The sequence below is a fragment of the Cavia porcellus genome, unplaced genomic scaffold (assembly GCF_034190915.1).
Source record: "Cavia porcellus strain 051 isolate PalLab524CR breed Dunkin Hartley unplaced genomic scaffold, mCavPor4.1 scaffold_9, whole genome shotgun sequence".
In the NCBI taxonomy this organism is placed as follows: domain Eukaryota; kingdom Metazoa; phylum Chordata; class Mammalia; order Rodentia; family Caviidae; genus Cavia; species Cavia porcellus.
In genome coordinates, this window is record NW_026947492.1 from 22,661,654 (window position 1) to 22,683,460 (window position 21,807).

The following is a 21,807-nucleotide window of genomic DNA, read 5'->3' on the forward strand; positions in this document are numbered from 1 at the left end:
TGGTCCCGACTGTTATACCCTTAGTGATCACTGCAGCCCTTTAACTTGGGAACGGACTCCCAATACATAGCAGATGCATACACAGCACCTGGTCACCTGACACTAGCCAAGACCCCAGCTCCCGGGGGAGTTCTCTCCCTCCAGGCTGAGCACCCAGGGCCCTTGGTCAGTGAGGGTGATTTCAGCTGACTCAAATGCTTCAGTAAAGAGGAATCTTATTTGCTTATATTTGTTTATGTAACTGGACATTCAGAAATTCAGCAAGTTTTGTGAACGTGCGATCAGGGTTTGGCTGTGTTTGCCAATCTGCCTTTCCTTGGGCATCCTCTTTGTTCAGAGTGGCTTATGATCATGAGTTTATGCCACCAGCAGAAACTGAGACAGAGACACAGAAAGAGAGACAGAGACAGAGAGACAGGGAGAGAAGAAGATTACAGTGCATAACAGGTGATTGAAATAGTGAGTGCATAAATAAAAAATTTTAAAATTTATTACAGTAAAATACATATTACCATTAGTTACCCTTAAAACACTCCCCCTTATTTTGTGTCTTTACAACCCATAATTTAAAAAGTATAGTTCGTTTTTAAAAAAGATAAAATGGAAACAAAGCTTTGTAAGAAGGGTTAGGAAGAGGAATTGAAGGGAGGAGAAGGGATTGGGGAAAAAAAGAGGTATCAAAATATATCACTTACAGACACAGATTCCCTGGGATGAACATGATCATTACTTTTGTCTAAAATGCACTAATAAACAATTTAAAAAATACAGTGCTGCTGAGTGCCACCCAATGGAAAAGCAGCCTCCTAAAACATTATGCCGTGTCCCCCTCCACCTTATTCATAAGATCTGGCACCATGTGACTTCTGGCTCTTCCCTGAAGTTGAAGTTACTTTGAAGCAATTAATGAAGTTGAATTAATGAAAGGTAAATGTTTTGAAACAATTTGGGATTTTGAGGAAGTCAACACAGTACAAGGAAAGAGGACTTCAGGACTGCTTCCCAGGTGGCGGGAATAATATAATAATGGGGAAAGCGTGTTTCAAGCAAGTACCTTAAAGGTAAAATCTGTCTTTCTCCATAACTGAAAACTTTTTAATACTTACCATATTTTATGTCATACCTTGTATCTTACTTATCAAAGCATAGACAGAGCATTGGTCAAACTACAGAATTAAGAGAGTTATTTTTTTAAAAGATGAGAAAGAGTGTTTGTAGAAACTTCTGAGATATGCTTTGAACAAGGTAAGGTTGTGGGGCCACTCCTGAGCCCAGCGTTTTCAAGAAAGACTTGGTCTTCTGAGTGTCGCCAAATCTTAGCCCTGCATTGCAGTTCATGGTACCTGACAGGCAGCAAGGGGAAGACGACGCCCCGGCCCCCGGAGGTCTCAGGAAGGAAGGCAGCGCAATGGGCTTCTCAAAGTCTTCACATATTTACAATTTTGAAGCTTTTGTTTTTTTTGACAGGTTTTTGCTGTGCAGTTCAGGCTGGCCTTGGGCTCGCTTTGTAGCCAGGCTGGTCTCGAACTTGCAATGATCCTCCTGCCTCAGCCTCCCCGGAGTGCTGGGATATAGGAGTGTACCACCACACCTGCCTACTTTAAAGCTTCTTATTAAAGACATTGCCACTTTCTTTCCTTAGAAATTATGTAAGAGACAAAGAAGAAATGAAAAAATAAAAAGAAAGAGAGAGATAGAGAGGGAGACAGAGACAGAGAGAGAAAAAAAAAGGAAAAGAAAGAGAAGAAGGAAGAAAGGAAGGAAGGAAGGAAGGAAGGAAGGAAGGAAGGAAGGAAGGAAGGGGGAGGCAGGGAGGGACAGAGGGAGGGCTGAGTCCCAGGGAGACCTCGTAAAGAAGTGAGAATCACAGGATGCTGAGACAGCTGAGGGGACCACACACCCCAGGAGGGATCTGGAGAAACTGACCAAAACAGGGAAAACAATGCTTCTTAATGGGAGAGCTGTGAAATGCACAAAAGTCTCAAAAAGATGAAAATTTCGTACAGTTGAATTCCAAAGACTCAGACATCCCACAAACCGCTTCATGGTCTTTCCTGTCGTTTCATTTGCTCCGTGTAACAAAAAACAGCTCCACACCCTCGGATGTTTTCTAACACGTTGCAGGGAAGTTGGCTCGTCTTCCTTTTCCGAAGCTTCTCCTCTGAAACACCATAAATCTTTAGCAGTTCTTCAAGTATCGAATTTACTGTTGGTTTCCAGGGTTCAGCTGCAGCAGACGCTCAGATCCTGTCTCCTAACGGCCTGAAGATGTCCCCTGAGGACACAGATGAAGAGCTGAGAAAACCCTTCCCTGCATGCCTGGGAGCAGTGACTACTAGGAAATGCGTTTCTCATGAGCCTGGAGCTTATGTTCAATCCTGTGACGAAAGCCACTTCTCTGTGAGTCCTGGAAGAAGGTGGAGAGAGAGAATCCAGCGGAACTCAGAAGCAAGAATGCACTGCTCCAGGTCAAGGAACAGAGGAAACGCCAAAGAAGGCACAGGTGCGTGAGAGGGACTGGTTATGGCTCCGTCTCCAGCTTACGTCCAGTGCCCCTCCCTGACCCCACAGCAAAGCGTGGACAAGCGCATGCAGCCAGCCCTCCTCCATTCTAGCAAGAGGCCCTGTGCTTCCACCCAACTCACAGCTGAGTCCCAAGTATGAATGTCACTAAGAGGAAAGCCCGAGAACGCTGAGCTCCTTGCTAAAACAAGTCACCCACGCTTTCTTTTCTGTCCTACCTCTCCCGAGGGTGGGCCAGCACCACCCCACCCCTTGCTCACCTCTGCTCTACCCCTGAGCTAGCAACTCGACCGGTGTATCTGTAGCCACAGTCGTATACATCTCAGCCACTGAGTCAGCTCTCCAAGCACAGATGCCAAAGCTGAATGGCTGGGGGAAGAGGCCACACGTTTTGGGGATTTTTCCCTGGGGCAGCTACCTCTTTTGTGTGTGGACCAGCACGCAGGGCTCTGAACTCGGCCAGGGGACGCCTCCTGGGTTTAGGTGGTCAGTGGGACACATCGTCCCCCCGTGACACACATGTGCACACGAAGTTATGTGAACTCGAGCCTTCTGTTTCTGTTTATTTGTCTTGCATTGTGTTGTTTTATTAACCAGAAACTTGAAAAGGATGCTGTCTTTGTTGTGCTGCCATTTGGCAGAGGACTAGAAGTTACAGTAGCAAACAGAGCCTAAACATTTTTTTTTTAAACTCGATGAAAGTTCCTTCCAGAGAGAAAAACTGCATCCGATTCCCTGCCTCCCATTGAACCTCTGAAGGACTTCCCACACCTCACCTTCAAATAACAAAACCCTGGCCAAAGAAAATGGAAAAACATAAATTTTTGCACGTAAAATGAAAAATCAGAAGGTGCAGACAGGCCTGTGTCAACAGGGTATTTTTAGGCATTTGTGAATTTTTTAAGTCAGGCTTAAGGCATGGCTCTCTGCACGTGGACCCAAGTTGTACTTTTCAGGATCTTTGTCAACCGTGGCTATCCCACAGTGGGTAATAGCCCCATTTAAAAGATTGGGAAAAGTGAGGGCAGGTGGGGGATAAATGACTGGCATAGCTTCCCTGTTGTTGAGAACCAGACGTAAATGTCTGCTCATGACCTCAGCACATCTCTTAGGGCAAAGATGCTATCTTCTTTCATTCTTGATCTCTATTTCTCAAAACGAACACATTGACTTCTTCCCTGGAATTTAAACAGTACCAATTTATAGTATTTTGTATTATTTTGTCTTTCCACGTCCTTAAAAGCAAAGAAAAACCAAACAGGAAGAGCTGGGCTCTGGGCTCTGGGACCTCTGCTCCAGGCGGCAGTGAGTGACGGCTCTGGTCAGGGCTTAGTTATCTCCGGCCCTGCTCCCTGGCAGCAGAGGAGATGAGCTCAAGGGGTCCGTTTTCCCTCCATTTCCCCCAACAGACACGGGTGGCTGGTCTCAGCGATCAAGCTGTGGCAGTTAGAGGCAGGAAACGGAATCGGAGAGGAGAGAGGCGAAGTTACCCCCGTGGGGCGCCCAGGGTGCTCGGAGTTCTGGGGCCCAGAGCCCCCACCGGCTTTGCACCGAGCCTCAGAGCCTGTGCAGCCCCTGCGCTGGAGCCAGGTCACCTTGGAGGAGCGGCCCAGAGCCATCAGCAGGACTGACACTAGGCCCAAGGCACACACAAACACCAGCCTGGGCGTCGGGATGTCCAGCCCCAGCCTTGCTCCTTGCCATGTGGAAAACTGGGTGCAAATTGCTCCCCTTTCACCCTCTGTCATCGCCAACTCAGATGTGTCCTGTCGTGGAAGGAGCAGGAAGGATAGCCCTTGGTACCCAGCGGGAAAGACAGTTTTTGCAGCCCTGGATTCTTTTCTGCAGCTAAAGGCCCCGGCCGGAAACTGCATGTGTGGAGCTAGAGATGCTGTGGATGCACTGAAATCATGGTGGCTGGATCCTGCAGGGACAGTTCTTCCTACAGTCATAGCATGGTAATCAGAGTGCAAAGGCTTGTTGGCTTTTATGCATAACTGAAGAACATTGCGTGTAAACTGGACAAACCCTCACAGTGTGTGTGCGTGAGAGAGAGAGAGAGAGACTCATAAACTGAGGGCTTTCTTGCATTAATAAATAGTTCAAAAACACCATTAGCTTATCATGCTGCCTAGTTCTGTTTAAAAGTGAGTCAGCAGTCAATCACAAAGACGCTCGGTTTTTCTGATAAATGGCAATTCATGGCACAGCCCTCGTATGTGGGCTGGTTTCAGAGCAAATAGTGCAACACTGTTTTCTGAGCCCTTTGGCAACCACAGGTGCCAAGTGCTTTACAGTCTACTGTAACCGTATTTTGTCAACTAAGTAAAATGTTTATTCATATAGCTAGTTAGGTTCTAGTGTAAGAAGTGCTGTAAGCATAATTCAATTTAATGTTTACTAGAGCACGCAAAGATAATTGTTATTGCCTGTTTGTACCTTAATGATGGCTATCGGCAGCTTGGGACAGCTAAGTAACTGGTGAGAGACACACAGGCAAAGTGATGCCACGAACCTGGAACTGGTGACCAAAAGCTGGAGACCTAATCACTCTGCCTCACTGTAGTTAGTTTAATAATAATTACTAAGTTATTCTTCACAACACTCTTGGTCAATCACATTTTTGAGCTCTTAATACATGCTCCAACTTCTACAGATCTTTCTTTTTCAAAGGGGTAAATAGAGGGAGGTACTATTAAATTGCAAACATAACCAAACATATAAGCACAAATAAGTCTCTATGTACGTACAGCACAACACAATTGTTCAGGCCTCACTTTGGAGACAACAGTACTGTACTTTTACTTGTTTGAAAATTCAGGTGAATTTTATGTTCATGTTGTCAGTTGTGAACCATTCATGGGATGCTAAATATTGATATTTGCAGTTTAGCCTGGTCACTAATGACAATGGGTAGCAAAATGTAGTGACACAGTCAGATAAAATCATGAGCAACACTCCTGTGCATACAATTTCTTTAAAAGATGCATTCATTTGTCAAATTACTGTGCTTTGAAATATTGTCAAGATATCAGTTCTCTTTCATTGTATCTTTAGGTGCACTATAATCTGATCTGAAACCCAGCAGGCTTTTAATAACATCACAAAGGAGACTCTCCAGTTTAGATATCAGTGCATGCCAAGAAGGCAGAACAACTAAAAACAATTTTGCAAAATAAATAAAATCAGAGGGCTCATGTTTACCATGCAGCTTATGATTTTGAGATTTACTGCAATCAAGACCATGTGGAAATGGCAAATACATAACTATGCAGATTTGTGGAACAGAATAACAAATCCACAAGCAAATGCACACAAAATTGACTGGATTTTGACCAAAGTGAAAATAAATTTAATGGATTTTACTTCCTGAAAAGACCATCATTTCAATAAATGGTGCTAGAACTTAAATGTCTATAGACAAAATTAATTGAATAATGAAATAATGAACCATTATACAGACTTCACATATGAACTTAATGGTATAATTTAAATTATTAAACTTATGGAAGAAAGCAGGAGAATATCTGTGTGCTCTTGGGTATAGTAAAATATTTCTAGATGTGACAATAAAAGCAAGATTCATAAGAATAAAAAACAATTATAAATTAGATTGTACCAAAATTCAAAAAATTTACTCTGGAAGATACTGTTTAAAAGATGAAAAATATTTGGAGTACATATATTTATATCCAGATAGATACATCAGATAGATAGATCAATAGAGAGGGACAGAATTTCTGTCTCCCTCAAATTCATAGAGCCTGAAACTCTAATCCTAATGAGTCAGGAATATTTGGAGTTAAGAACTTTACAGAGGTAACTGCGGTTAAATGAGAGCTTTTGAGTGGTTCAGTATGACAGAGTCCTCATAAGAAGGGTAAGAAATGCTGGGTGTGGCAGTGCACAGAAGAAAGACCACATGAAGACACAGCAAGAAGCCAGCCACGGCAAGCCAAGGGGAAAGACCCACGGAGACACTAAAGCACTCAGCACCTTGATCTCAGACACCCAGCCTCAATAACCATGGAAAATATATTACTATTGCATAAACCACCCAGATTGCGGTGTTCAGTTACCATGCCAAGCCAACTAAGACACAAACAGAAAGAAGAGAGAGAGAGAGAAAGATCCAGAGACATTTCTGCATCCGTGTTAGCATCCATGCATCCAGGGTCTCGTGTGGTCTAAGCAGCAGTGCCCCCAGCAATGAGCACACTTGTTTCCAAATCCCAGCTTGGAAATATCACTTTCCACTCAAAGAAGCCACCAGGGAATCTTATTGAAATGGTTGATTCCAGAGCTGGCGGAAGGAAAATACACGATCCCAGAGCATACTGTGGGGTCAGAAACTAAGGAGGTACTAGAGGAAAACCCTAAAAAGATAGGGACATGTCAAAAGGCTGCAGACGCTGACGTGAGAGAGCTCCAGGGGCCATGGCCAGACATGGTAGACAGTGAAATAAACAGTGAATGTACCAGTGCACTCCAAAGAACAAAGTACCTGTTAATCCATTTTACATAGATGGTTGAAGGAAGGAAGGAGGGACAACTCTTTCTTGCAAAAAATTTCCAACTAATAAATATAAAAGGAACACGTGAAATCTCTCTGAAAGCGCCACATTAACTATTGCTCCAGGCGAACTGTACCAGGGAATGCTCACATCACTGAGCAAGAGGAAGAGCAGGGAAAAACAGGGACTTTGGTATAGCCTCAAAGTGCTCCTCACAAAAACACTTAGCAATTCTAAAGTATTTCCTCACTCAATCTTGTAGTAACTTCATAATGGGGAACCCTGTCAGGAGCAGGCTGACCAACAATCAAGGTCAGCATCACCAGCACTGAGGTTTGGATATGCATAATGTTCCCCCAAAAGCCCTTGTGACAAAGGCTTGGTACCCACAGTGGTGTAACTGGGATTGCTATGAATTTGGGGGATCCTTAACTCATAGGGTGTGCTACCCTCTAAGGGAACTGTGGAACTCAGCCACGCCATCCTGTTTCTTCCTGTTCCCCAGTTCATGATGCAAGAAATTTCCTCCTACACTTGCTTCTCACCTGTGCTATTGCCATCGCGCAGCCTCATCAGATGCCCAAAGCAATGGGGCAACATGATTTTGGAATGGATGCTCCAGAGCTATGAATCAAATATCCCTTTCTTCTTTATCAGGTCATGTTCTCAGGTGTTTTGTTATAGTCATATGAAGCTAAGTGATACAACCAATGTCAAGACACATCAGTGTCATGTGCCCCTGGCATGATGTTCTGCAAAAGACACATCACTTCTATAGTGTTCTTTCTCAAATATATAACCACAATTTAATCAAGGCAAAACTTCATATCTGGGTGCCAGCAGCTAATCATAGCTGCTTGGGTGGCTGATACAGGAGGATCACAAATTTGAATCCACATGGGCTATTTAGCACTGCCTCACCTCAAGGTAAAAAATTAAAATGACGGAGAATGTAACTCAGTGGTAGAGCGCTTCTCTAGCATGTGTGAGACCCTTAGTTTTCTCAGTACATCATTCCTTGAGAGAGAGACAGACAGATAGGCAGACACAAATACCCTATAAGACATTATGTGGCATGTTGAGAGATATTAACCTTTGCTCTCCAAAAATGTCAAGTTCATGAAAGAGAAGTAACTTCACAGATTGAGCAGACTAAGGACATCTAAGCACGATCTCCAACGAGGGTCCCAGAACAGAATGAAGACATGGAAAACAGTGAACTCTGCAGGGTCTGGAGCTCAGAGTTGCTCAGACCACTGTACCCCACTCCTGTGAACAGAGGCAAGGAGGGCTCTCCGCCCCCCCCCCCCCGCCCCGGGGATGGAAGGAAAGGAACTGGAAGGTAACATGGCATTTCAAACATGAAAAGAGAGTAATGAAAAGCAGCGAATGGGCCTTGGCAGTGGACACCCACCACCATCGACCAGAGATGGAAAGTCCTAGAACTTGTTGATAGAAACTCCATAGGGAAACACTCGATTACAAGCTAACCAACCCCAGTGAGCTCGAGGCTGGCTCCACCACCCTTCAAGAGCTGACAGAAGACTTAAGATTGTTCAGACTCGGGCTTCTCTGCAAGACCCAGTTTTCACCAAGTTAAAGATGGTAACGGCAATCATGGTGCCTCTTAACTAAATCGAGTATTTAATTTTTCCATGAAGAAAGAAGCTATTTCAGTTTGATATTGTTCATCTGGAAATTTAACACAGATTGCGTTCATAGCCCTCTCGTAGCCTTTTGTATGCTATATTTTACATAGCACTTAGGGTCAGAGTCACCCATATATCACACCCATGTTATAAGAGTAGAACACATCAGGTTTTCCACATACATTCACATCTCTCTTTGACAAAAGTAATAGGTGTGCGCTTTTATTAGCATGGGGGTCTTTTAAATAGCACATGTATTAAAACTCTAATAAAATGTACTGTAAGGGAAAATATGAGAGATGGGAAAGAGAAACTCCCTTTACAAAAGCGTTGCTTATTTACAACTATTTTAAAATGCATGAGCATGGGATTTATATAACTGTTTCCCCAGCATTACAATATCACTTAATTTTAAAATAGGCAATGTAATGACAGTTTTCACAAGCTTATTAGCTGCTTCCCCATATAGCACATATATACTAAGTGTACATGTATGAGAAACGTGCAGATGTGTAAGTGCATATCTGGATTCAAACAAGCATTTTTTAAAAATTAATGTATTAAAAGGCTGTGCGAAAATAACTGGTTCTGACAAGCTCTGGTGACACCATTGTTGACCCTGGTGGCTGCCACTGCTCCTGCCACCCCAGTTGCAAGGCTGCTAAATGGAGCGTCCTGAGTTTCAGCCATGTGTTCCCTGCACTCTGGTCTGCGTGGGGCAGGCAGGAAATGCCAGCCTCCTTACAGGAAAGCCTGTTGTGGTGAGATTTCCCGATTTACTTTATAAATGCAAGTAAGCCAGATACAGGAGGAGATAAGCATTCAAGATTGCAAGTGCTTATCATCTTGCTGGGTTCTGGGCCCCACAGCCAGGGCCAGTTTCTCCTCTCAAGATGCAAGCCAATATTCAGTTTGGCTACAAATCGAAAGTACTGTCCAACCGAAAAATATTGGTCATCTTCTCCCCTTACAAGTCCTACACGAATCCCCTCCAAACGACCAGCTGGGTTTTCACTACATGTGGCATTCTTCCATTAGCAACGTGAGAGAGCCTGGCTCATGACCTTGACTGCACAGTGGAATGGCCTGGGGTGGCAGGGGCCGAGCAGAGAAGCCTTGGAGTCTGGCTCCTCGAGCTGGGCACTGACCTCACGGCAGACAACAGCACCTGTTTCTGCTAACATGAACTTTCAGTAGGAACAGTGTGCCTTCTCCCCTTGTTCAGATGCTTTAACTGCTGGTGCCATTTGGATACAATATTTGTTTGAGGGTAGGAATCTCAAAAAGGACAAGACATCAAGCAGAGATGGCTTGATAAAGGACATATTGAACTAGTTCTATTTAAAACAAGCATGGTCAGGTGGCCTCTGGTCAGAGCGGAGAGGGTTAGAGGAAGCTTCTCACACCTGCAAAAGAACAGCATTTCTTCAAGATGCTTCCCACCTCAGCCCTGTTCTTCTAGTCAATTTTTGTAAAGCAGAACCCCTAAAAAGCACCACCCCAAGAGGTAACCTGCAGTTCACAGCAGAGAGGGAAGTCTAATTTCCCCTCTTTTTATTTCCACATTCTCCAAATCTTCAAGGTAAGGAGAATTTCAGACTCAAATCTTCCATTCATCTATGGGAGTCTGATCTTTGAAAAAGAAACAAAAAATAGGATTTGGATAAAAATCTATGTTCCTCGTTCCTTCAGCCAAAAATCTGGAAGACACCTTCGTTCGCAAGGTCTGATTTGAAAACATACTCCAAGGAAATGAAAACACACCCACCACGTTTGATCTCTTATCTGGGGAAAACAGCTTCTCTCCGAGGGGCTCTCAAGGCTCTCTGTCCTCAGTGTTTATTGTGGCAAGTGAACACATTGTTTTCTGTGCAGCTGTGAAGGATACCGAAGTGACACTGAGTGGCCATGTTCTCTCTAGGACCCCTCTGAACCCTGTCTGTCAAAGCTGAGGTCACCATAATAATCAGAATGACACATCAGACCACTGTTTGGTCAGATAAGTATTTACATAGCATCTTTTCCTTCTAGAAGTTGGAAGCCAAGTTAATGTCTTGAAGTATGGATATTAGGGATATATAACTCACTCCTTCCAAACCTGATATCCCAAACCTGAATATTAAATATAATTGGTATTGGCCCCGATTGCATGCTCTCCAGGGTTTTTTTCTTTTTTCTTTCAGTCTTTTTAAAATTGAGGTCAGAAAAGGGGAACAAAGGCATAGCTTTGGATAACGCTGCCCCATTATCTTTGGTGACCAGAGTAATATGCTTTGTACTTCTTGTAGCTCATGTCCCAAAAGTTTATTTTCAACTTATATAATCATCTTCTATCCCTGCCACATATAAATGGACAAATGAATGAATTGCTCCATTCAATCAGAAAAGGCAACAAAACATTCTCTCTGGACTTGTTCTAGACTCATTGAAAAAGATTAATTCCTCAGTTTTGCCTCTCACTAACTTGAAAGTGAATTATCACAGAGGAGCCTCACAGCATGCTCATTACAAATATGAAAGTATAAACAGGAACAGATAACAAGAACTAATTAACAACTACAAAGAGATGCACTTGAGGGGAAGAACACTGCCTAAAGGAGTTAAAGGGAAGAACACACAGTTGGTAAAGCCCTTGGCTGAAGGCCTCTTCTCTGCCTCAGTGCAGTGTCATCCCTTTATCCACTAGCATCCATCGCGTGGAGCAGTGAATCTGCGAGCCTGGGGAGGGCGCTTCCTGCTGCACCTGTTTGCACGCAGGTCCCTTTCTCCAGCATCTCCCTATGCTGTTCCTCCTGCCCCCCCCCACTCCTATGGTCCTCTTCTACACTGAGAATTTACACAAGCTCCTGTGTCTGCATGCATGTGTGGGTGGAAGGGGGGTGTCCTCCTACCATGTGAATGAAGGGTCCTGAAATCCAAAGGGACCCTGGTGTGACCCCTTTCTGTGGACTGGGCTCTGGGCATTGCCCCTATTTCCTGGACTTATCTGCCTCACCAGACTTCCTGACCCTTCTCTGTCCCTGAAATATCCAGGAGCCCAATCTACACTTGCAGCCTGTCCAGGGCCACAGAAGGACACAAATGATGAGAGATAAGGAGAGTGTCTACTTCTCGGTTACTCTTTAAAATCTGAAATCGCTTGTTTGAAGAGCAGGAAGTAACTTCTCTCCTTCTCCATTATTAAGAGAAGAAAACCCACATAAGAGGCTAGAACTAATTTGGCTTTGAGGTTTAATTGGGGTGGAAAGAAACCCAAAGATAGGGATATCCCTGGCAAGAAAGAAATGTGGGCATTAATAAACTGATATTGATTATTACAACAAGTTCTGGGAAAATCTAGTAAAAATTGGTCAACATAACTTTGCCAATCCATTTACATGCTTGGAAAAACCAAATCCATGATGAAACATGATTCCCCAGTTATAGTAGTTTTTAGTCTATAAGTACCACAGACAGGAGGCTCAACTTGCAGGAATATACTTCCCTGCAGTGCTGAGACCCAGGTGTCAGCAGGTCTAGTGCCTTTCCGGGTCTCCCTCCTTAGTGGGAAAAAGCCTGTCTTCTGTGTCTTCCCTCTGATCCCCTTGCGTGTGTCCTGTCTCCTCCTTTTTCACGCACACCATTCATGGTGGCTAAAGAGCCACCCATTTGGCATCCTGTACCTTGCTTACCTTTTCAAGATCCCATCTCCAAATACAGTCAGTCACCTTCTGAAATACTGCAGGTCAAGGCTTCAGCATGTGCATTTTCAGAGGACACAGGCCAGCCAATAATACCAATTCTCATATGCAGAGCCAAGTCTGAAATAGAAGTAACTACATTTTTCCCAGGCTATGCAGCCTCCTGGAATTACAGCATATTTAAACCAGAAGGTATCTTGAATAATCTGATTGTAGCCCCCTCATTTGCCAGATGAGGAACTTGAGTTCTAATTGTCTTGTTCAGAATCATAGAGCCCCTGGGTAACCCAGGGTCTCTCCTCCCAGACGCCTTCCCCTGCTCTCCTACTTCCAATTCCCTGCTCTTCTGTCCACCACTCTAGGATTGCTCAGTGCCCAGGCTCTGGATCCCAAATCTATGGCCCAGGGAAGCAGTGACCGGAGCTCAATCCTCCATGCTCCCTTTGGAAAGCGTTGGAGGGAGAAACTGCCTTTACTGACCCCTCCCTGCCCCTCCTCCTCGAGCTTGCTTCTCATGACAGCTGTTATCAATTTCAGTAATTTTCTTCTTGTGAATTTAAGGCTCCAGGTGATAAAAGGAGTTGGCCGTATCCTCCTGGATGATAAGATGGCTTGGAACCTAGAGAGAGAAGTGGCCTGGATCCTAGAGAGAGAAATGGCCCAGGTTCTAGAAAATGAGACCACCTGAACCTACTCCCATACCAGCCCCAAGCCTAGACTAGGCCCCTAGGGTGGTAGGGGCTCCCAGTGCCCACCTCACAACCCTCCCTGCCCCTGCCCACACGCATGCCATGCATGTGCACACACGCGTGGACACACACAGGGAAGGCTTCCAGATGTAGACCATCTCTGGTGCTTTATGGGAAAGGGACGCCAGGCTCATTTTCAGTTGATTGCTCCTCCATAGTCCCAGGACTATTGAGATTTTTATTGTTTACTCTTGGAATGAGAAACATTCTGGCTCCTGAAATCACAGGAAGAGTAGAACATAGTGTGCGTGTGCACACACGCACACACACAAACTCACATGCATGCATGCAAGCAAACACTGAAGAAAGGGTTTGATGCCAGAAAGAGACCACAGGCATCTCCATCCATGGGTGGGAACAATAGTCTCAGGCTCCCCTTTAAATAACCTGTGCACAAATGAAGCAAACTCAGAAGCACTGGTTGCAGGTAATCTTCCCGGCAAAGCAGAAAATGAGTCAGCCTCACCCAGGTAACACAGGCCAGAGCCTTACTATCAGTGTGAAGGCTCTGTTTTTGCTTGTTTTGCATTCTCCTCTTGCACCATTTGTCAGAAAGGAGGAAGGTTGTTAACTTCTGGTTCACTCCTCTTCTCTGCCTGCTGCTGTCAATGTGGATGCTGGGTATCCAGCTGTGAACTGAGAGAATGCTGAGGTCTGCCTTCAGGGAGCTTACAGACTCACCACGGGGAGACAGGCATTGAAGAGGAAGTTCTAAAAATGAAGATAGCATAAGGACTAGGAAAGCTTAAGGGAGAAGAAGCTTGGAATCTAAAGGAGGCCTTTTCAGTGATTCCTTAGACTCCCCTTCAAGAACAGAATGAAAGGAAATGGGAAGGGAGGGAGGAAAAAAAAGAACAGAGGGAGGGAAGGAGAAAGCCAGAAGAGAGAAAGGAAGACCAAGGATGGCGAGGTATTAGGAAATGTGTTTAGTTCTCCTGTTCTCCAGTACAGTTAAAACTCTTGCTTTCAAATCTCCAACTTTCCCCAAAAGAAATCATCTTTTAAATGCATGACTTCTGTGTAGGGTGCGCTGTCTGACATGGCAAACCAACTGTTTTATTTGCAATAGTCAGGCACAGAACGCTTGTCCTTGGGGAGGACAGACCATCTCCCCAAGAATCCCAAGCACAAAATTCCGGGGCACTGGCTCTTGTGCTCCTGCGCCCTCCCCTCCCAAGCCCTGTCTTGTTTTCCTAAGCAATAGTCAGGAATGCACAGGGTGGGGGCAGCTGGTCCTCAGCGCTGAGCCCAGGCACGGTCAGGGCTGGCCTTTCACCTCCTAGCTCTCTGGGCTGCTCTTATTAAGTAGCAAAATGTTTCAATATGTGGAGCTTTGGGGGGAGGGACAGGAGAGAAAAATCAGGATATTGTTGAGAAGGAAATAATGAATAACCCTGCCGCCAGTCCCCTTACCCCCCACGTGGGCAGATTTGGGTGATAAGTGTGCTTTCTCCTGAAATGGAATCCTAGCAATTGCCTTTGGTCAGAAATTTCAAGAGCTAGTTGGGAAGGTTGGGGGTGGGGGGCAGAGCAGGTACTAAACCAATTTTCTCAAAGGGTGCAGAACCAAAGCAGTCAGGGATCTGGGTACTGGAGAAGGAAAGAGGAGATAGCTTGGAGATGCCTAAGCTGTCACGTTGGTTTTTAAATGTGGACACGCCCCATCTCTGCTCGTACCTGCCCCTGCGCCGGCTTCCCTCCAGTCAGACACTTTTGCTCGTGGACTCTTCTGGTCCCTGAGGGTGAGCCAAGCGCAGGGATATAAAACTGCACAGCCCAGAGGGCAGATACAACTCCACAGCACCGCGGGCCCTGGGTGGAGGACGGCCCCCTTATAAGCCGTGGACTCCAACACCTGAACCCCTTTCAAAACTGGGTCCATAAAGGGAAGTGACAAAATTACCAACTCTTCAAATATCAAGAAAATGCAACTTTGAAGACCCCCAGGCAAGAGTATTTAAATGCTTAGGTTTTTAAAATTAAAACTCCCAGCCATAGTGGCACATGCCTGTAATCCCACCACACTGGAAGACAGAAGCAGGACTTCAAGTTCAGCCCAGCCTGGGAAATTTAGTAAGATCCGTCTCAAAAATCAAAATAGTGCTGGGAAGGTAGCTCAGTGCTAAGACCCTGGGTTCAATTCCCAGTAATGACAACAAAGAAAGTAAAATCCAGCAAGAAGGGTGTTTCTGAGACATTTGCCATCTACTTTGCTCTTATAGATGCTGCCTGGGAAATGTAGAAGAGAAGCAACTGTATTCTTAGAGAAAAAGTAACATTAGGTAGGAAAACGTAACAGTTTAAAAACGAACAAAGACTTCACTGATATTATGTTGTAGGAAGAATGATGATTTGCATGGCAATAATGTGAAACTTTCAAGAGAAATAAATGATCAGCTTAAAGCAAGCTTGGTCTGAAGCCTCCTGCTGGCTTGAGATGGCTTGAGAGCGTTGTACTCTTTCTATGTGTGATGTGATGCAGTGTGTGTGTGTGTGTGTGTGTGTGTGTGTGTGTGTGTGTGGTTACCGGTGTTCCTTGAAGTTTCCTAGCCACCGAGAGAGGTTTTGGGAAAAGCAGCTGCGGCAGATGGGTGGCTGTTGTTTTAGGACAATTCGTCAGACAGCAGTTGAAATATTGATAAGAAAACGGAAATCAAATTACAAGAGGAGAAAAGAGAGAGGAAGAGGGAGTGGGACCCGGAGCGAGGCGCTCAGAGGCGGGCTGTGTGCTACACAGACTCCGGTGGTTCCTGCAGCCCCCCAGGATGTGCTGGAGCTGAGGCAGCCGGTGCTGGTCCTGTGGAAGGAAAGGCAAATCTGCACCACCAACAAGTGGCAGGGTTAATGCCTCACTGCCAGAGCCCCGGCACAGACAGTACACAGGACACCTGGAACACCTCGGAACTGCCCAAGTGCCACTCCTGCAGGCTTAGCAGGACAGGTGTGGAAGGTGAGTGCCCACTTTTGTGCAGTCCTCCGCAGGCAGGCAGGACCTGGCCCTTCGCTCAGCCTGTGTGATTGCTTTGGTTGCATTTGGAAAAGGCAGGGCTTTCCTGGGTTTCTTTCTTTCATTCTTTCTTTGATCTCTCTCTCTCTCTCTCTCTCTCTCTCTCTCTCTCTCTCTCTCTCTCTCTCTCTCTCTCCTTTGAAAATACTGCCCCTGCTTTGAAAGAAAATGTGGTGACTCTGAAGAAAGGGCCCCTAGGGGACCCGGAAGCAGCAAAGGGAATCTATGACCCAGAGAAACACACCTTGTCCCTGAACTCATGAGTCTGTTGCGGCTTCAGAAGCCAAAAAAGCTGGAATTTGTTAGTGGGGAGAAAAGTGCTTTATCAGAAACACATTGGCTGCCAGAGAAGCTGTATGCTGCCACGTTAAAGATGGTCTAAGAGAAGAGATGGAGGCAGCCGGGCTGGGCTGCCACAGGGCAGAGCCCACTCACAGAGGCACCGCTCCTGAAGGTGGCTTTTGCTCCTTCCAGCCCCAATATTCAGACCTGGGACATCACTTCCTCTGCCATTAAAAATGATATCCTAGTGTTTCTGGTCACTGTCTCAGTCCACAAGCCTGTTTCCTTTCTGCAGGAGGCAGGTTAATTCCTGGGAAAGAGCCTTTCACAGACCTGGGGGAGTTGGTGGCCAGACCTTCTCCCTGACAGACCCAATCGCCAGAAGGGAAGAGTAGGGCACTGACCTGGTGGAGAGGCAGGAGGCAGGCTCTGTGCCGCTCCAGGCCCAAGCCCAGGGACAGGCTTGGGTCACAAGGAGGGGAACTGTTGCTACCTCCTCTGCTGCCTCCCCTTCTCTGGCCAGGAGGAGCTCCCTAGGCCCCAGCCCTGAAGAAGGCTGGGTCTCTGAAGGTGAGGGGCTGGAAGAAAGTGACTCCCTGGTGTGAGCTGGCTGTAGCCCTTGGGGTCCTTGTCAGAAACTCGGAGCAGAAGTAGGGGAGTGCGCCCTACCCCACTCTCCCTCCCAGCCTCCTCCCACAGCGCAAAGCTGAGCCTCCAGGTCGGCAGAAGAGGCTGTGTTTGCCCATCTTCTTCACTGTCAGCCACCACCACAGGGCCCCTCTCTTGCTCCACTCTGAAGTGACCAAAGTTTCTCCCTCCTAGGTTGGGTTTTGGACCTTCCTAATCCTTTCCGCACCAAGCAGGATGTTTCAGAGAGTCCCAGACACATCGTCTTACGTCAAGGTAAGACATGACAGCATATTTAAACAGGTATGAACCTCTTCCACCCTCTTTTTTTTTTTTTTTTTTTTTTTTAAGGCAGGGTCTCACTGTGTAGTTCAGGCTGCCTTTAACTGGCTTTGGAGTCCAGCTGGGCCTCGAACTCACCGAGCCCTGCCAGCCTCAGCCTGAGTGAGTGCGGAGATGACAGGGCTTTGAGCCCCCAGTCCTCTCCTCCTTTCCTCAGAAAAAATGCCGTGAGGGAGGGAAGCCGGGACTTCTTTGGAAACCCTAGGTTCAGGAATAACGCTTGGCAAATTGGGTTTGGGGCGCTCAAAGCCGGCGAGTCCAGCAAAGCTGTGGAGAGATGCGCGCCACCAGGGGCCCTAGGGGTGGCGCCGGTTCCCTGCGTGCAGGGTGCGTGGTTGCTTCAATTGAGCGTCTGCGTGCAGGTGTGTGCGTGGGCGCGCGCGTGTGTGTGCGAGTGCGCCCAGGGGAAGGGATGTGCGTCTCCTGGTTGCATCCAAAAGTGCGGGCAAACGCGTCCTTCCTTGAGGTGCCTGCCTTAGCTGGCCGGCCCTCCGCGGAGCAGACTGTTGTATCTGACGGCACATCGGAGGGGTTCTCTCCTACCCCTTTCCACAACAGTTCTCAAGAATGTAAACAAACCGAGGCCCGGACATCTGGGTTACACGTTTAATGAAAGTGAGAGGGCGGGTGAGGATGCGCACCGGGCGGCCCCGCCCTGGGCAGGGACAGCAGCTCACTCCAGCACTGCGCAGTCACGACCCCTTGCCTGCCATCCAGTGAGCCAAAGCCTGGGGCTGCCCGAGCTGCTTTAGATCTGAGGAAGGACAAGCTCCCTTGGGTGCTGCAAACCTACGCAGAGGCAGAGCCTCTTGGGGGCCCCGCCCCGCCCCATCATGAAGTCCCGCCCCAGAGCCCTCACCCCCTCCCAACCCCCCCCAATTCGCTCCAGAAAATCCAGCGAGACTCTAAAGTTTTGCCCAAGTAGTGCCAGGTCGCTAGCGCTAGTCCTCCTGGCATCGGTCTAAACTGAAATTTGAAACGAGAGCATCTACTCGCTCTGCCTTTGAGGCCTGGAGGAACCTGTGGCCAATTCAGAGGAGGAGGCTGGTCCAGAAATCTTGTTTAATCAGTTGAGAGGTTGAACCGGTGGAGGTGCGGATCACAGGATGGATAGATGAAGAAAAAGCGAGCGAGTCCTTCTATCAGTCGTTAGCCAGCCAACTGCTGAAGGTTGACTCCGGCAGGAGCAATTTCAGCTCCACAGTTGTGCTAAAGCGCGCACCGGCTGGTGACGCCCCACTTTCCCTTGGTGGCGCCAAGGGCTGCGCCTCTCTCATCCCAGCCAGCAGCGTCCAGGCAGCCTAGCCCAAAGAGCGCTCTGCAAAGGCGCGGCCTGGGGACCCAGAATCGCAGGGATGCTGACACCTGAAGGCAAATGAAAGCTCAGCAGCCAGCTCAGGCTGAGGGGCAAGCAGGAAGCACACGGGCCCTGGCCAGGTCCCCGCAGCAGACAAGCGCAGGGGTGGGGCAGCTGGGGAGCTGTGGGCTGCCCCGGGAAGCCGCTCGCCGCGGGAGCTCTTTTCAAGAGGAAAAATGGATTTTTCAGCAGCCACAAAGTTTGTATTGTTGCACAAAGGGGTGCATTGATGACGGGAAAGGCCTGCTTGGCTGGGACAATCTTGAGTCTGTTCCGCAGATTCCCTCCGCAGACCGTTTGCCAGAGGGGCACAAACAGTCCTACGCTGACACAGCTCGTCGTTCCCAGTGGGGTACCCGACTGTTGTGTTGTTGACAAACACCAGGGCGCAGGCACCAGACCCCAGGAGCCAGGAATCCAGCGGGGCCCTGAGGGGACCTGCCCATTGCATAGGGTGCGATCCTGGTTGAGAATTGGCTTTGAGTAGCCTGGCAGGGCACTCTGGGTGCCGGTGCAATGGCGAAGCACTCTAGGGGAACAAGGCTGGAAAGGGGAAGGGGAAGAGAGGAGGAAGGGGACTCTTCAGGACTCCCAGGGAGCAACAGTAGCAGGCCAACAGGTGACACTGCCTCATCTCAGAGGGCCCTCCCCTTGCCAGCCCTGTACTACACTGGGTATTTGTATTAACTCAGCTCCGGTGTTAGTCAGGAGCCTAACAGTAGTAGTAGTCTATTTTGCAGATGAGAAACACTGAGACCCTGAGGTTACTGCAATGTGGAGCTGGTAAGGGATGAAGCCATGACTCAGATAATGCAGGCAAAGTCACCCTGACTGCCTGGCAAGTTCAAGACAGTTCCTTACTATACCATCCCTGAGATAGGTCCTAGGATAAGCCCCACCCCCACCCAGCACAGATGTAGGCACAGGGAGCTTAAGGAATTTGTTCCAGGCCACTGACCTATTGAATGCAGAGTTACCATTCAAACCCAGAGGGCCCTAGCAACCCACCAGCCACCAGAATGGTCCACTTTGGTGCTTACTTCCGGAGGAGGCAGAGGAGTGGGCAGTACCTCTGAGGTCCAGAGCAGAAATCTTGACTTGCTGGACGCTAGGACTTCAAAACACTTGCTCCTTGCTCGAAGCTTACCAGTAGCCCAGGAAAGCTTCTGCTGCCTCCCCTTCCCTGGGGGTCCTCCTCTCCCCCTTTTCCCATGCCTCCTACGTTCAACCCAGGCTGCATCTTGGGGAAGACGCCCTCCCCCCCTCCCACTCCCAGACTGCTTGCTCCCAAATATTCCCAGCAACAAGACCAGAAGCCTGTCTGGTGGGCAGGTCCTGAAGCTGTTTCAAAAGCACTGGTTTGAATTTGGAGTGGATACTGTTTGGGGAGCCTGGAGGAGGGGACTGATGCAGACTGGAGAAGCCCAGCTTCCCCCTCTCTCCCCCCACCTCCGTCTCGGCGCCGCCCCTGGGTGAAGGTCCAGACACCTGGCTGGTCTCCACCTCTGGTCAGCCTGTGCTCTCTGGTCACCCCGGACTCCCTGGAGGTTTCTTCATTGACGCCGCGTGGTCTGGGGGCTCAGCCTTGGGCGAGCGCCTGGAGCTCGGGGGCGCAGAGACCCTCCCCCTCCCAGGCCTCCCACGTAGCGTTTTGAACCCGCTCTGTGCTGAGGCTCGAAGGAGCGTGGGGAGCGGGCAGGGCGAGCAGAGGCTCTAAATCTTCCTTCAATCTGTGAGGAGATGAAGTCTGAGAAACAAATTCAAAGCAGGCGCGCCTGCAGAGCCTTCCTGCAGAAATACTCTCCGGCATTCAAGCGCATCCAGGGCCGGCTCGAGCTGCCTTGTTTGGCTAAGGTCAGACGAGACTGGAGTTCTCCAATAAAAATAAATCTCAAATTAATTATGGCCTCGAGCGAGAGGCCAGACACTTGAAGCTGCAGTTGTGCAGTCTGGAGTTTGAGCGCTGGCCCGCCCTCCTCCTCCTCCCCGCCCCCTCTGCCAGCTCGGATACCCGCTGCGGCTGGCCAAGCTGGACCAGCCTGGTGGTGGAAGAAGGATCCGCCCGAGTTGCTCTGCCAGGCCGGCATCTTGCGAAGCTTCCACCAAGGAGGTCCCCGGGTCCCAAGGCACCCCAGAGACCCAAATCCAGGGGCCGCATCCTCTCACCCCCAGTGCAGCAGGCCGGACCGTAGGAGCCCGGGAAGCCTCTGTCTGGAAAGTCTTGACCGGGTCAAAAGGGCTGACATTGAGCGAGCCAAGACACGTTTCACCCCTCCGCTCTCCTCCCGGGGGAAGCCAGACTTCCGCGTCTTTGAAAATATTGTCAAGTGCGAATGGTGCGAGGCAAGTGGTCTCACGAATGTTTTAATAAAAATGCTCAAATATAAATATTTCTTGAATATCGCCCACATATGCACTGCTTTCTAGGAGACTTAAAAATGAGAGGTGGGTTGTTTTGTTGAGGAGGAATCATTTCCCTCCAATTGGTAGCTTTAAAAAAAAATATTGCTCAGCCTGGCTTGGTTTCCTTGGCTGTGAGCATCCTCTGACTTTTAAGCTGGGAATAGGGTGGTGGAAATGGGCACCAATGGTACTACTGGTACCAGATCCTGGCCACCAGCCCTACCCAGTCTGGGGAAGCATGAGGCCAGGCGGTCCCTGGTGAGCCCAGAAAGAGGGGGTGCGGAGTGTGTGGGCAGGAGCAACCCCGCCCCAGCTAGGCTGGCAAAGGAGCGGAGTGGCAGGAGCTGAGGTGGTGAGGTGGGAGGAGGGGGAGGGGAGAGGACAGGGAAAGCCCCTCCCTCCCACGCCCCCAGCAAAGCACACTCCCCACACACAGAACAGTTTTCATTTGTAGCCCGGCTTCACCGCAGGCTCTCTATCAATTTGTCTCAATGCAAACATTCAAAATATTCTCTTGGGCTGCTCGTGAAAGCAAAGCGGGCTGCCAGGATCAAACCATCTTTCCAGATGTCTGGTGCTGACCACATGAAACAGGGCAGACTTGTTTACTGTTGTGTTTGGTTAGGGTTTCCCCCCCACTTTGGGATTTCAAAGTGGCAATAGAGGGGGCATCA

At 48.1% G+C, this 21,807-nt stretch overlaps 1 long non-coding RNA gene across 1 annotated transcript; it reads right to left on the reverse strand.

Annotated features, from left to right (window-relative positions):
* Positions 1-472: 472 nt before the first annotated feature.
* LOC134477544 (uncharacterized) lies at positions 473-3,014 on the reverse strand. Its single transcript, XR_010049561.1, has 2 exons — positions 2,784-3,014; positions 473-2,407 (listed from the first exon to the last, which is right to left on the reverse strand). It is a non-coding gene; the product is annotated as an uncharacterized LOC134477544 (long non-coding RNA).
* Positions 3,015-21,807: the final 18,793 nt, after the last annotated feature.